Here is a 15633-nt window from a genome sequence, read left to right on the forward strand (position 1 = left end):
AATGTATGACAGGAAATCATAAAAATTCTAGAAGAGTCCAAAGGCAACAAAATCTCAGACATATGCTGAAGCAACTTCTTCAGTGATACAGCTCCTAGGACACTTGAAACTAAAGAGAAAATGAACAAATGGGCCTACATCAAAATAAAAAGCTTCTGCACAGCAAAAGAAACCATCAACAAAACAACAAGAAAACCCACTGTGTGGGAAAACATATTTGCCAATGTCATATCTGATAAGGACCTAACCTCCAAAATTTATAGGGAACTCATACAACTTAACAAAAGGAAGATAAACAATCCAATCAAAAAATGGGCAAAGGACCTAAATAGACACCTTTCAAAAGAGGACGTTCAGAAAGCCAAGAGACATATGAAAACATGCTCAAAGTCACTAATCATCCGAGAGATGCAAATCAAAACAACACTGAGGTACCATCTCACACCTGTCAGACTGGCTATCATCAACAAATCAACAAACGACAAGTGCTGGAGAGGATGTGGAGAAAAAGGAAGACTTGTGCACTGCTGGTGGGAATGCAGACTGGTGCAGCCACTATGGAAGACAGTATGGAGTTTCCTCAAAAAACTGGAAATGGAACTCCCATTTGACCCTGTGATCCCACTTCTAGGAATATATCCCAAGAAACCAGAAACACCAATCAGAAAGGATATGTGCACCCCTATGTTCATAGCAGCACAATTCACCATAGCTAAGATCTGGAAACAGCCTAAGTGCCCATCAGTAGATGAATGGATTAGAAAACGGTGGTACATCTACACGATGGAATACTATGCTGCTGTAAAAAAGAAGGAACTCTTACCATTTGCAATGGCATGGATGGAACTGGAGAGCATTATGCTAAGTGAAATAAGTCAGTCAATGAAGGAAAAATACCACATGATCTCACTCATTCATGGATAATAAAGACCATTATAAACTTATGAACAATAATAGACACAGAGGCAGAGCTGCCTCAAACAGATTTTCAAACTGCAGTGGGAAGGCCAGGGAGGGTTGGGGGGCAGGAAGGAGGAGGGTAAGAGATCAACCGAAGGACTTGTATGCATGCATATAAGCATAATCAATGGACGTAAGACACTGGGGGGTAGGGGAGGCCAGGGGATTGTCAAGGGCGGGGGGGAGGGGAGAGAAGGACACATATGTAATACCCTTTGTAATGCTTTCAGCTATAAAAAAAAAGAAAAGAAAAAGGTCTTAAGGCTACATTCTTCCTACCCCTCCTCCCTGCTCTTTTCATATCTCAGAGATAATTTGCACCACGGCCTCTCTAGTTAGTAGAAAGTTTCCTTCCCCCCCGCCTCTTCAAACAAGCCTCTACTGAACTCTTCATAACTTTTTCTCTAGTAATATGTTATATGCTTGGGGAAAATACTGACAACTACCTATACATCTGCCAGACGGTCTCCGGGAATGCAAAGTAACTGTAACTTTTAAAGATAGCCCCCCATACCTACTCAACTTCAGAGCAGCCCGAGGCCCCTCCATTCTTTGTCCCTTAACAGACACTGCTGAAAAGCAGAAGCCACCCTCTATCCCTGCCCTATGTTGGCTAGCAATACTTGGCACTTTCTTCTCTTAGAAAGTATAAGAAACAATAACAACAATAAGATTTATCCATAAAAAAAGAGTTACTAATATATCTTTAATAAATCTCTAAGAATTTATGACATATTAATAAAAGCAGAAAAATACTTAAAAAAAAAGCAAAGTTCTCTATTACAATGGAAGGTAAATCCATTGTTACTGGAAAGCTGTGAAGAACAGGGACAGATTAAATGAAGGTCATGAAGCAACTACTCAGTGACCGATATGTTCAGTATTATGAGTATAATTTGTTTCAGTTTCATGCACAGGTCAATATTTAGAAAACAGTATACTTAACACATATAGTTTACTCATTACAGCTATAATAAAATGGCTCAAGATAAAAGAAATGTACGTTCACTTATTTCGGAACAACATGTTTTTCAACTTTATATTCAAATCACATTCTTTTCTTTTTTAAAATATACTTTATTGCCAAGGCCGGTTTGGCTCAGTGGATAGAGCGTCGGCCTGTGGACTGAAAGGTCCCGGGTTCGATTCCGGTCAAGGGCATGTACCTGGGTTGTGGACACATCTCCAATGGGGAGTGTGCAGGAGGCAGCTGGTCCATGTTTCTCTACCATCGGTGTTTCTAACTATCTATCTCTCTCCCTTCCACTCTGTAAAAAATCAATAAAATATATTTAAAAATAAATAAATAAATAAAATAAAATAAAATATACTTTATTGATTCATTACAGAGAGGAATGGAGAGTGACAGAGAATTTGAAACATCGATCAGCTGCCTCCTGCATACTCCATACTGGGGATGTGCCCGCAGCCAAGGTACATGGCCTTAACCGGAATGGAACCTGGGACCCTTGAGTCCCCAAGCGGATGCTCTATCCACTGAGCCAAACTGGTTAGGGCTCAATCCACATTCCTAGGCCCTGTGGGTGAGTCTCAGTTCAGTGACAGAAAATATAACAATGAAGAACTTTCACCCAAACCCACTGGAATGTTGACTGGGTCTCAAAAACCACATCTCCGGCCTAAAGACACACTTTATTTTCCTTTTCGTTTTGCTGCCAGTGCACCAATGGCTCTGATGGGAATATCTGAGAAGCTACAGGAAGCCACAAAACCTCTTGATTATAATCAATGACAATCAATCCTGAACAGAAGATAAACATGCCGGGAGTCCCTCAGATCTGTGTACAGACCGCTCCTGTAGTCTTTTCCTCAAAAAAAGTTCTTGGTGCAGGTTTAGATGAAGTCCATTCCCTGTAATGGAATTAGGTCAGTATTTCTGCAGTGAAGGTCCTCACTGCGATGGTCCTCCAACCAGTGCCCATCACCCATGGAATTGAAGGCATTAGGGCACAGGGCCCTCCGCAACATGTGGGGAAAAGAATCTCTTCAAATGTCTTAGCATCCCTTGAAAATAAGAAAAAAAATCATGCTGCTCCCAGACATACTTGAGGTTGTCACAGCTACCCCCTCTTTTGAGTGACTTCTGTGTCTCAAAGCATCCATTTTCACATGAGTAATAGAGGGTCCACATTGTTTCCTGCAAAATTATGGGCAGCAAAGTAAATTTGGCAAAAACTGCTTAGCTAATTCCTGCCCCATAGTCTTTCCCCAAGGGCAAAAATGTTTGAGACCCCATAAAAGTTTTCCAATCATCATGCTTGGAGAGCCCAGAACTTTTCATAAACTAACCCACACAGTAAATAGAACACCCAGTATTAAAGAAGTCCTAGGAAAAAGCCTTCATTATTTTTCAAAGAAAGAGACCTGAGACCGGCAATTCTCCCCTTGATGACTTAGGCACTCAATAAATAAACTCAACATTAGCATGTAGGAAAGTGTGTCCCTTAAAACGGCAGATCTTCCACATAAAGGTTATTGGCGACGGCAGTAATCAGTCCTATGTGGCGACTCATGGCAGGGATACAAGAACTAAGGGATGAGGTATTCCTATTTTCTTCAACAATTTAGAGAGCACAGTTAGCTTCCCTGGGACCATGAGGATGGTGATTGATGCCATCTATAGGCACCTTGTAGGACGCTATAATGTAGGTGGATCAGGGGAAATACCTTCAGCAACAGAAATATGCAGTGACATAGACCTGGCAGGAATCTCTGAATGTTAGAAAGTGCAACATAGATACGTATACTTTCAACATAAAAAGAAATAGAACACCAGAAACAGTTGTGGGGACGTTACATAATGTAGGTGATCAAATGTATGAGATATAGTTCAGTCTAATGAGACTTTACTTATTTTCTTATACAATTGTTAAGTCCTAAGTAACAAACTACATTTCCTACACATCTAAAAACCTTATCACATCCAGACTCTTTTCTGTAAAGCTAATTTACAAATTAGACTGAGAGATATCTCACATTAATTGCACTCATAACAGCTTTCTCCAGTATAAGCTTTGTGATGATATTGAAGACCTTTCCTACTTTTAAAAGATTTCCCACATTCACTGCATTTATAAGGCTGTTGTCCAGTGTGAACTCTCTGATGAGCACAAAGGTAAGTACGAAAGGTAAAAGACTTTCCACATTCCCTTCATTTATAAAGCTTTTCTCCTGAATGAACTCTCTGATGATTATGAAGGTAGCTGCTAGTGGTAAAAGATTTCCCACATTCAATGCACTGGTAAGGCTTTTCTCCTGTGTGAACTCTCTGATGATACTGGAGACCAAAGCGACGGGTATAAGACTTTCCACATTCACTGCATTTATAAGGCTTGTCTCCTGTGTGAACTCTCTGATGAGCACAAAGGTAAGTACGAAAGGTAAAAGACTTTCCACATTCCCTGCATGTATAAGGCTTTTCTCCTGCATGAAGTCTCTGATGATGATGAAGGTAGCTGCTAGCGGTAAAAGATTTCCCACATTCAATGCATTGGTAAGGCTTTTCTCCTGTGTGAACTCCCTGATGATATCGGAGACCAGCGCGACGGGTAAAAGACTTTCCACATTCATTGCATTTATAAGGTTTTTCTCCTGTATGACCTATCTGATGATGATGAAGAACACCCTTCCAGGCAAAAGATTTCCCACATTCACTGCATTTATAAGGCTTTTCTCCAGTGTGAACTCTCTGATGACTACGAAGGTTACTGTTAGTGGCAAAAGATTTCCCACATTCACTGCATTGATAAGGCTTTTCTCCTGTGTGAACTCTCTGATGATATTGGCTACCAGTGCTCCTTGGACTGCCTTTGGTTTGAGGAGGATTAAGGTGGAGATGTCCTGATTCAGTAAGGACACCCTGTCCAACCTCCCCGCAAGTGAAACGATTCTGGAACACACTGAAATTGCAGCTATTTGCAAGTGAGATCCTGTCCAACCCTCTAATGAAAGTCCTCTCTCTCACATGCTGCTGGTGAAATTTTACACTGAAGTAAAACCGTTTTGCACATGCCCCACACCTCAACAGTATCTTTTCATGTTGTGTCCCCTGAAAATCCATCATGTGGAAAATATTTCCCAAGACTAGCCCACAACTCTCACAGGGGTGGTTCTTCTGGGAAGACAAGGCTGCCTTGGGATTCCTTGCTTGTGACACTCTAACAGAAACGTTCTGCTCAGTCGGTGCCTCCACATTCTCTGCTCCACAGCAGCAACCTGTATAAAAGGAAATGCTGGTGAGGTACATGTTGACCTTATGAAAACTTACTGGGACATCCTGTCCAACCTCCCTGCAAGTGAAATGATTCTGGAACACACTGAAATTGCAGCTATTTGCAAGTGAGATCCTGTCCAATCCTCTAATGAAAGTCTTCTCTCTCACATGCTGCTGGTGAAATTTTACACTGAAGTAGACTCCCAGGCGAGTCTCATACAGGAGAAGTGGGACTGTCTGGCATAGGTTGGAACTTGAGGGCAGCTTTCTCTCGGAGTTACTTCCGGTCTTACTTCAGTGTAAAATATGAAGATAGTGTAAGGAGCCTCTGGGACAGCTTCAAGCGTACCAACATCTGAATTATAGGGGTGCCAGAAGAAGAGAGAGCGAGCAATATATTGAAAACCTATTTGAAGAAATAATGACACAAAACTTCCCCTACCTGATGAAAGAAATAGACTTCCAAGTCCAGGAAGCGCATAGAACCCCAAACAAAAGGAATCCAAAGAGGACCACACCAAGACACATCATCATTAAAATGCCAAGAGCAAAAGACAAAGAGAAGCAAGAGAAAGAAAGTCAGTTACCTACAAGGGAGTACCCATATGACTGTCAGCTGATTTCTCAACAGAAACTTTGCAGGCCAGAAGGGAGTGGCAAGAAATATTCAAAGTGATGAATGCCAAGAACCTACAACCAAGAGTACTTTATCCAGCAAAGCTATCATTCAGAATTGAAGGTCAGATAAAGAGCTTCACAGGTAAGAAAAAGCTAAAGGAGTTCATCACCGCCAAACCAGTATTATATGAAATGCTGAAAGGTATCCTTTAAGAAGAGGAAGAAGAAGAATAAGGTAAAGATACAAATTATGAACAACAAATACACATCTATCAACAAGTTAATATTAAAATCAAGTGGATAAATAATCTGACAAACAGAATGAACTGGTGATTATAATAGAATCAGGGGCATAGAAAGGGAATGGACTGACTATTCTTAGGGGGGAGAAAGGTGTGGGGGATGCGGGAAGAGACTGGACAAAAATTGCGCACCTATGCTGGGGTGGGAACTGGGTGGAGGGGAGTTATGGGAGAAAATAGAGGAAAAAATGTAATAACATGAACAATAAAGATTAAAAAAACAAACAAAAAAAAAAACAAAGAGAGGATGTCTCTACTCATCGTTCTTACACAAACAGCTTCCTCTAGGACAGTGGTTTTCAACCTTGGCTGCACATTAGAATTGCCTGGGAATCGTTTTAAAATCCTGATTTCTGTGCCTGCTCCTCTGGAAATTCTGTTACTTTGTTACTAATGTTGTGGCCCCACCCCATCACAAAGAATCAGAATTTCCGGAGGATGAGGCCCAGAAATCAGGATTTTAAAATGATTCCCAAGTGATTCTAATGTGCAGCCAAGGTTGAGAACCGCTGCTCTGAGCTCTTACGTTCAGAACACGTGAGTCTGTGTGGAATAATTTAAAGCTGCTCAAAGCCATAAAAATTAATTATATTAGATCACAGGATATAGAACTTCAATATAAGAACATGTGTGCTCTGCAAGGTGCTGCAGGCATGGACCGATGTTGGCTTGCAGTGAAGAGAGACCTGTGAAAGAGGCAGAGGGGCAAAATCCAGAGGGGTTAAGGTTATCCATGAGCTGGGAATCTAAGTAGAAATGATCAAAATTAGAACTGAATAGTTGGCAAAGTATCAACAATAAGCAGAAAGAAGCATAATCCGGTGAGGACTGGGCAACTGTAACAAAACACTGGCTTTCTAGGTATGAATGTAACAAAGGCCTGTCGTGAATTCCTCCCCAATGACCATTCCCCAACCAATGATCGCCGGGGGCTCCACTGTGTCATTCATAAAGACATCTTCCTTCTGTGATGCACAAATGATTCTTCCCCTTCAATCCCATTTGAGTCATTGCATGGGATAAATGATGCAAATCTTCAAAAAAGGAGAAAAGTTAGATGGTCAACACTGTGGTCAACAGAGGACAACTGAGATCACAGTCAAAAGACCTATGTGAGTGACATCAGCATGATGGCAGCATGAGATGATCTTCCCCCTTCCCAGTGCAAGTAGACAGTTTCCATGAACAAAAACCCCATAAGAAATGGGAATAAGAGTACCATGAAGACAAACAGTATTACAGACACACATAGAGGAGAACTGTACAGAAAGGATGACTGGAAAGACTGGGTGAACAAACATATTTGAAGATACTTACAGTCAAAAACAAGGGTCAGAGTTACCTCTAGCAGCCACTGTGGTTTTGCTATCATTGAACCTAGTGGCCTGTTCTACAACAAAACCTGGAACTTTGTATGTGTAAAACCCACAGAATGCCTTGGCCAGTATGGCTCAATTGGTTGGAGCATCGTCCTGAGTACCAAATGGTCAAGGATTCAATTCCCAGTCAAGGCACATATCAGTATGTGGGTTCCATTTCCAGTTAGCCTGTGTACAGAAGGCAGCCGATTGATGTTTCTCCCTCACTCTGATGTTTATCTCTCTCTCTCTCCATCTCTCTTCCTCTCTATCTGAAAGCAATAATAAATATATAAATAAGAATTTCGCTTGTTAAGGGTGGGCGGGAAAAAAGGACACTTATGTAATACCCTTTGTAAGACTTTTAGCGAAAAATAAAAATTAAAAAAAAAAGAATTTCAGTTTTTTGGTATGATGGTAAATGGGGTTTCTTTTTTAAGTCTCTCTTTCTGTAAGTTGACTATTGGTGTACAGAAATGCCAAAGATTTCTTGGCATTAATTTTGTATCCTGCTACATTGACCAATTCATTTATTACATCTAATAGTTTTTTGATGGATTCTTTAGGGTTTTTTCTATCATGGGAAATTACATGTCATCTGCGCATAAGGACAGTTTTATTTCTTCTTTTCCAATTTGGATGCCTTTTATTTCTTCTACTTGTCTAATCGCAATGGCTAATACTTGCAGTACTATGTCGAACAGGAATGGTGAGAGTGGGCATCCCTGTCTTGTTACTGTACTTAAGGGAAATGGCTTTAGTTTTTGCCCATTGAGTATGATGTTGGCTGTGGGTTTATCATATATGGCTTTTTAAAAAATATATTTTATTGATTTTTAACAGAGAGGAAGGGAGGGGGATAGAGAGTTAAAAACATCGATGAGAGAGAAACATCGATCAGTTGCCTCCTGCACACTCCCTACTGGGGATGTGCCCGCAACCCAGGTACATGCCCTTGACCAGAATCGAACCTGGGACCCTTAAGTCCCCAGCCCGACGCTCTCTATCCACTTAGCCAAACTGGTGAGGGCCATATATGGCTTTTATTATGTTCAGGTATAATCCTTCTATTCCCACCTTGCTAAGAGTTTTTATCAAAAATGGGTGTTGGATTGTACAAATGCTTTTTCTGCATCAATTGATAAGGACCTGCCCATCTCAATTCGTTTATGTGATGTATCATGTTTATTGATTATTTGGGGATATTGTACCATCCTTGCATCCCTGCGATAAATCCTATTGGTCATGGTGTATGATCTTTCTGATGTATTGCTGGAACCGATTTGCCAAGTCCAGGTCACTGGTTACAGTGAGGGCCTTACCCAGGGAGGAAAGAAGTTCAAAGTTCTCCAGCATCACGTTCAGGTACAGCTGTCTCTGACCCTCATCAAGGAGGCTCCATTCCTCCCTGGAGAAGTACAGGGCAATGTCCTCAAAGGTGACCCCAACCTGTCAGAATTGAGACAATGGAAACCAGAGCTGTCTCTCTGAGAACCAATGATTCTAGTCCTTACACACCTTGCCCCCCTCAACCTCCTCCAGGGCCCCTGGTTATTGTGGACTCCAGGCCCTAATGCCAGTGCAGGCTGCTCTCTCATCACAGTCCCATTACTCACTGCATGGCCCTCAGCAGAGCACAAGGATTGGGTGGGAAGGGAAGGTAGAGAGTAATGCCACTTAAGAACTGGGCCATGCCTACAGGGCCCCAGCTTTCCCGCCACCTGCAACACCACTGCAGTCTACTAGATCCGACCTCCAACACAAAGCCAAGCGTGGGTTTATGCTTCCCCTTTAAGTCCCCACAGCAGATCCCGGGGAACATCAGCTTACACTTCCTCCAGATGTGCACACCGCTGGGTAAAGTATAACCCTTTCTGTTAGGTTGGAGAGAGCCCAGGATCAGATACATGCAGACCTGTAACGATAATGGACTCCCCCTGGCATTTCTAACAGATCAGCATACCAGACACAGATACTGGCTTCTCCAAGACCCCCACTCAGATACTGACTCATTCCTGAATGCCTTGCTGACCCCCTGCAGCTGAAACTTCCTCAACTGAATACCTCAGCTCATGTCCCCGCCCCTCACCCAACCACAGTATAAAAAATCGCCCCCCCTCCCTGTTGGCCTGAGTCAACGTGCCTGTCCTTGGGGGTACTTTGGTCTCCCAGGGACGCAGAATAAACTTTACTTCCTTCCTTCCTTTTCTGATCAACTCTCTTTTTTTCCTTCGCCGCCTCCTGAGCCACCTAACCTAACACTTCCCATGTTCAGACCCCAGGTTCACTCCCTCAGCTCTGCCCCCTTCCTGCTCCAATGCCACTGGATCTCGCTGGACTCACCCGTGAACTTGACATATGGCGTGTAGAGAGCTTGTAGTCCAGCCGGATCCAGGCCCCTGATGGACCCACAGCCGGGAAAGCCCCTAATGAGGCGGTGCCGTCCTCCCTGCAGCCTCTGATCTTTCCGTCAATACTCACAGCCACATCCTCAGGGACCTTCAGATGCAAGTCACCCCCGTCCTCTCTGCCCTGCACTTGCTGTGTCCTCAGAAGCCACAACACTCCTCTCTCCCCTCCACCTTCCTCACGGTCCTCCACGCGGGACTGAGCTGCAGGACGGGACAGGCGCCCTCCCCAGGCTGTGGTGTCTGTGTGAGGAGGCGGTGAGGGCCTGGGGGACTGAACTCACCTCAGCCCGTTTCCTCAGCGGGGGCGCCGCCATTGCCCTCTGTGGGCTGAGGCGGGCGGGAGCAGAAGCCGCTGCAGGAATGGCGGTCCCTGTCCCGGCCCTGGCGTGAGTTCGGGCGACGACTCCGAGCTACAATCCCAAGTGGGAGCTGTGAGCACCACTGGAGGCTCGGACCACGGGCTGTGAGGCGGGGAGCACCACTCTCCAGCCTTCACCACGGGACTGTGCGACCAGGAGAACCTCACCGCCTGAGACAAAAACCTGAGAAGGAAAAATCCCGCCACAAGGACTCCCCAATCCGCCCAAAGGAAGCGGCCAAATGGAAATGCCTTTTCTGAGCCTCCATTGGTTCCGCCTGCAGGCATTTCCTTCATGGACTTCTGGGTAATGTAGTTTCTCCGCTCCAGGATCAGGATCCTGTATATCCTCAGCTGCATCCAGGACTGGATTGATGGGCACAGAGCCCAAGAACACACCAATACATTAAGTGTCCTCGAGCGCCTTCAGGGGAGTTGATTTCCGGAGCAAGTCTGATTCTAGTGGACATGAGTGGCTTCCTTTAGGGGCTGGTTTTGCATATCGTTCTTCAGGACCCGCTCAGTCTGAATGGCAGGCATTGCTTCTTCATTCAGGACATTTGGCACGTGTCTCTGTCAGGTCCACTGTAACTTGCAGAGGTTGCTCACGTCTCTAACTCGCTGTAACCTGCCTCCATTGAATGCATTGTACAAAGTGAATGGCACAAAACAGACACACATACTTTAAAGGCATCTGCTTCTGATTGCATCCGAAATGCAGCTCTGCCTGGGCTGCACTAGGGATAAGATGGCCAAGAGACAGGTGACAAAATGCTCAAAGTGACTGATCATCAAAGACATGAAAATTCAAACAACAATTAGGCATCACCTCAGAAATGTCAAAATGGCATCCATCAACAAGTCAATAAATGGAAAATGCTGAGGAGGATGTAGAAAAAAAGGTAACCTAGTACACTGCTGGTGAGAATGCAAACTGTGCAGCCATGATGGAAATCATTATGGAGTTTTGCCAAAAATTTAATATGGAACTGCCACTGGATCCAGTGATTCCACTTCTAGGAATATATCCTGTGGTAAACACCCTATTGTCTTCACTGGCAGAGGGGTGTGGACCAGGAGCCAGGAAGGATGGTGACCCTTGAGCCCTGGCAGAGATCAGAGCTCCACACTCACTGTTTAGTCCAGACAATGGTAGCTAAAGTAACTTCCCCACCTATAGTCATGTAAATCCTTAATGATAAGATAGCGTGCCTGTTATTTGAACTTACCTGCATAAGGGCTATGGGTGTATCCCAAACTGAATAAAAAGTTGGCAAGGCCTGAGCACAAAAAGAGTCCATCCTCTTGGGATGGGCTCTCTCGGCCCCGCCAATTTCCAAATTATTACCTATTGTCTAGTCTCTTTCGTATGTGTGTGCAGCCTCTCTTCCAGATCCTGAACCCTGAACCACGCAGAATGTGGTGGAGACACATCACACATCCTAAGAAACCTGAAACAATCAGATAGAAAGTAACCACCCCTCTCTTCATAGCAGCACAATTTACAATAGCAAAGATCTGGAAAGAGCCCAAGTACCCATCAGTAGATGAGTGGATAAAAAACTGTGGTACAATGATACCATGGAATACCATGCAGCAGTAAAAATGAAGAATCTCTTACCCTTTCACACAGCATGGGGGAAACCTGGAGAGCATCATGCTAAGTGAAATAAGTCAGTCAGAGAAAGACAACTATCACTTCATCTCTCATATATAGAATCTAATTAAAAAACATGATTAATGCAGTGAATTCAGAAACATGGAAGCATGGAATGGAGTGTGGAATCTCATACGGGAAAGCAGGGGATGGTAAAAAAAAAAAAAGCAAAAGGAAAAACATCCTCAGGTGAGGATCAACCATGTGCGGGTGCATGCGTGCACACACAGTAAACACAAAGAGACCTGAGCCTGGAGCATTTTCTTCTGTTCTCTGAAAGCAGTGGGAAAGATCTAGCTCTCTGTGATCTGGGTCTGCTCTACATTTGTGTTTATAAAACTATCTTCATTCAGTTGTGTCCAAGGAAATGCTGACACCCCTGCTGTTGGGGGCCAGATGTAAGCTGGCAAGGTCCTTGCACCTGAAGGGGCTAGCAAGACTGGGACCCTTACCCACACAGTTTTCCCAGACTTGTTTGGATGGTGATGATCAGTAGAATAAGAGTAACCTTTGTAGAATGAGAACAGCCTTTCATGGCTTACCAAGAAGTCTGTAACTATTTACTGAGATAAGTCTGCAACTATGTACTGAGAACTTGTCCTTCTGCTGTGTCCCTCCTTAGAGATTAAGAGGAACAAAGAGTACATTCCTGTTGACAGACCTCCTATTCAGTGTGTTGTGTATAAATGAGATTGTATACCTAATAAACTCGCTTCAGTTCCTCAAGAACTGGAGTCCTCCCGATCCCACTTTCCCATCTTTCTTTCTTTTCTCATTTCCCACCTCCCTACCTCAGCCCGGCTCAACCTGTCAGGCTGGCCCTGACACCTTGCATGTAACTTCCTCCTGCTTCACATGAGTCTATAGCTTTTGGTGTTGTTGTAAGAAATGTCCAAACCTGTGGAGAATTTTTCTCAGTTTATTTGACACAAGCTTGTGACATTGCCAGGAAGCAAAATAACAAAAGATTGAGTTGGGAGATTGGCAGTTTTGCACCTATTTTATACATTACACTCAAACTAGAAAACATAAGAAGGTTCCATGAAATTCATTGGTGATAAATTAGGGGGGAGAGTTAAGGAGGGAAAATTCTGGGAGTTGTTAAAAAGTAAAAAAAACAACAACAACAACTAGACATAATCTTCTTTTTAAATGTTATAGAATAGTTAACACTTCATATTAAACAAAATAATAATAATGATGATTGGGGCTCTGTGGTCTTCTGTGTTGGGAGATTGTGCCCTTAGGAGTCTGTAAAACAGAAATTTCCCTGAACATCCAAAGGTATGTTATCCCAGAGGCAAAAGCACAATAGCCAGGCTTAATAAGGTACAAATCGACCTTTGCAAAACAAAACAAAAAACAAGGCTAGGACATAACTACCCCTGTGGCTTACTTTGACTTAGAAAGTTTTAATTCAAACCATCTTATATGGTTACTTTTGGCCTCTGAGTTCATAAGATTGGCCATTGCATGCCAGGATATCCAGCCAGGTGTGACCCCGTTTTCCTCCGGAACTTTTTACCCTGCCAGTTAACGCTTTGTAGTTTTTGCAAATAAGAGCTTTGCAGCACCCTCGGTCGGTGCTGCTGTTGCATGGCTCCCTGTGTGGAGGTACGTGCTGTAGTCGCGGGCCAGCTTAATAAAGGCTCTTAAATTTAAATTCTTAGTCGGTGGTCTATCTGGCTGATTCAACCCATAACATTGGAAAGAGTCCAAGTATCCATCAGTAGATGAGTGGATGAAAAACTGTGGTACATTGATACCAGGGAATACCATGCAGCAGTAATAATGAAGAATCTCTTACCCTTTCACACAGCATGGAGGGGGTGGGGAGGAGGGACCTGGAGAGCAGCATGCTAAGTGAAATAAGTCAGTCAGAGAAAGACAAGCATCACTTGATCTCACTCATATATAGAGTCTAATGAACAAAACACTGATGAATGGAGTGAATTCAGAGACATGTAAGCATAGAAATTACAGCAGAATCTGAGGGAATGTGTGTGTGGGGGGGGAAGAGGTTGGGGGAGGGGTATAAAAAGAAAGATCCTCAGGTAAACATTAAAAAACATGCTCACACACAATAAAAACAAAGTCACCTGAGCTTTGACCATTTCATTTTTCTTCCTTCTTTTCATGTTGATTTCATCAGCAACATTCACTCTTGACCTCGACAAAAACAATTAGATTGCCGAATCCGGTTTGGCTCAGTGGATAGAGCGTTGGTCTGCGGACTGAAGGGTCCCAGGTTCGATTCCATTCAAGGGCATGTACCTGGGTTGCGGGCACATCCACAGTAGGAGGTGTGCAGGAGGCAGCTGATCGATGTTTCTCTCTCATCGATGTTTCTAGCTCTCTATCTCTCTCCCTTCCTCTCTGTAAAAAATCAATAAAATATATTTTTAAAAAAATTAGATTATGACTTGTCTCCCATCAACTAAGCATTTGTATGAATAACCAAAGATTTCTTATCAACACTGTTTTTAGACAAGAAGCTATAAATAAACGAAGCTTTCAATGCTCCTCGATCCACGATAAACACTTCCAGTTCTCAGAGCTCAGGGTCAGGAGGGGCCTGTGCTCGGAGCAAGGGTCCCTCCCGGAGCTGCTCCTTCCTCTCAGCACAGGATGAGTCTGGGCAGGGCCACTGAGGAGCCTTGTGCTTGACAATGGATAGGAGTCTGTAGGCAGGAGGACCCTTCCTCTTAGAGCAGGCGGCCTGAGTAGGACGTGCCAGGCAGGAGACCCAGGGGCTGCGGGGGGACCTGCCTGAACACACCTCCTCTGGGCACCTCAGGCTTGGCGCTGGCCTGGACAGCAGTGCTTTCCAGAAGCAGCACAGGCCGTGGTTGAAACATTCCTGACCGCCCCCGCCCCGCCGCCCCGGCCCCGCGAGCAACCAGGTCCTGGCTCAGGTCACGCCCGGGAACTGCTGCAGCAGAGCCGTCAGGGGCGGGAAGGACCTGAGCATCATACTGTACCTGCTTCACTGAGGGCTGCACATCAGTGGTAGAGACTGTGCCTGACGCCGGATAATAATGGTTAAAATCCAGTCCCTTGAATCTGACACTTGTCTGTGGTATAAACTTGGGGAGCTGACTTCATTTCTCAGTTACTGAATTTTTTCAGCAATTTGACAGGAGTTTCCACTTACCCAGGTTCTTGTGAGCATTAAAAAAGAAAATGGAGCCGAAACCGGTTTGGCTCAGTGGATAGAGCATCGGCCTTCGGACTGAAAGGTCCCAGGCTCGATTCTGGTCAAGGGCATGTACCTGGGTTGCGGGCATATCCCCAGTGGGAGATGTGCAGGAGGCAGCTGGTCGATGTTTCTCTCTCATCAATGTTTCTACCTCTCTATCTCTCTCCCTTCCTCTCTGTGAAAAACCAATAAAAAAATATTTTAAAAATAAATAAATAAATAAATAAATAAAAGAAAATGGTCAAAAATCTAACCCGAAAATCCTGGCAACAAGTACTCAGCTTGGTACTTTTATTGATCTTGGAAGGCCAAAGCAAGCGCTATCTGTTGATGTTCTTTGTGAACGGTGACGCTGAGATGAGCCGGACGACAGGATACGGAGAAGCAGAGGGCTACCTTTTCCTGGCAGAATGTCTTCTTCTATTTAACTTCATTCTGCTTGACCTCTACACCATCAATCATCTGAATGTCACATTCAGACAACTGAGCCTCAGGGAGCTCTAGGGATTCTGCGGGACATTCCCCGGTGGGGCCCA

The 15633-nt window shown here is 44.0% G+C and overlaps 1 pseudogene; it reads right to left on the minus strand.

Annotated features, from left to right (window-relative positions):
- Positions 1-2394: 2394 nt before the first annotated feature.
- On the minus strand, positions 2395-5227 carry LOC139000315 (zinc finger protein 587 pseudogene; annotated as a pseudogene).
- Positions 5228-15633: the final 10406 nt, after the last annotated feature.

The sequence above is a fragment of the Myotis yumanensis genome, unplaced genomic scaffold (genome assembly GCF_028538775.1).
Source record: "Myotis yumanensis isolate MYYU_CA2020_CCGP unplaced genomic scaffold, mMyoYum1.0.hap1 SCAF_23, whole genome shotgun sequence".
NCBI classification, from domain to species: Eukaryota; Metazoa; Chordata; class Mammalia; order Chiroptera; family Vespertilionidae; genus Myotis; species Myotis yumanensis.